This window comes from Charadrius vociferus, unplaced genomic scaffold, assembly GCF_000708025.1.
Source record: "Charadrius vociferus isolate BGI_N301 unplaced genomic scaffold, ASM70802v2 scaffold1315, whole genome shotgun sequence".
NCBI lineage: Eukaryota > Metazoa > Chordata > Aves > Charadriiformes > Charadriidae > Charadrius > Charadrius vociferus.
Window position 1 is genome coordinate 7,218 of NW_009648552.1, and position 903 is coordinate 8,120.

At 62.0% G+C, this 903-nt stretch overlaps 1 protein-coding gene across 1 annotated transcript in view; it reads left to right on the forward strand.

Annotated features, from left to right (window-relative positions):
• Positions 1 to 903, forward strand: part of RFC5 (replication factor C (activator 1) 5, 36.5kDa) — a gene marked incomplete at its 5' end in the record, with an annotated part of 27,753 nt that overhangs the window by 6,151 nt on the left and 20,699 nt on the right. The gene's annotated exons all lie outside the window — the stretch shown is intronic.

Here is a 903-nt window from a genome sequence, read left to right on the forward strand (position 1 = left end):
AGGGGTGAGCCGGGGGGTGGGGGGAAGCAAGGGGAGACAGGGGTGCTCCACAGCATCCTCCGCATCCCCTTTTTCCCCCGTTCCCCTACGTGAGGAGGAGCAGCGGGCTTGGGGTTTCCCACGGTTGTATTTCCCTCCGGCAGCACTGGCTCCCTCTTGTTTTCCAGGGTGGATGTGACTGAGGATGGGATGAAGGCTCTGGTGACCCTCTCGAGCGGTGACATGCGCAGAGCCCTCAATATCTTGCAGGTACGGACCGTGGCCGCGGCCGCTCTCCCCTCGTGTCGGCCCCACGCAGGCAGCTGCCCTGGAGGGGTCGGTGGAAGAAGGGAGGAGCTCCTCATCCTTCCTCCACCCTCCTCTTCCTCAGAGCACCACCATGGCCTTCGGGAAGGTGACGGAGGAGAGCGTCTACACCTGCACGGGACACCCCCTCAAGTCTGATATCGCCAACATCCTCGACTGGATGCTGAACCAGGACTTTTCCACTGCCTACCGCAGTATCCTTTCTCCTTCACTGGGGTTTAATCCTCGCTGCCGTAAACCCTCCGCTTCGCATGGGCTTCCCGTCCTCTGACCTCCCGCTCTGGCTGGGGTGGGTGCCGCTTGCTGGGGAGGGTCCTCGGGGTTGTCGCGGGGATGAGGAGCAGGATCTCACAGGGAAAGGCCTGGAAGAAAGCCCTTCACTCCCTCTCATCTCAGAAATCACGGAGCTGAAGACGCTGAAGGGTTTGGCCCTGCAGGATATCCTCACCGAGATCCATCTGTTTGTGCACAGAGGTAGGGGCTCTCATGGGGCCAGCTCCTGGCTGACCCTGCGAGGGACAACCATGTCCCCCCCTCCCAGCCCACGCTGATGCACGCCATCTCCTTCTCTCCGCAGTCGATTTCCCACCCTCGGTC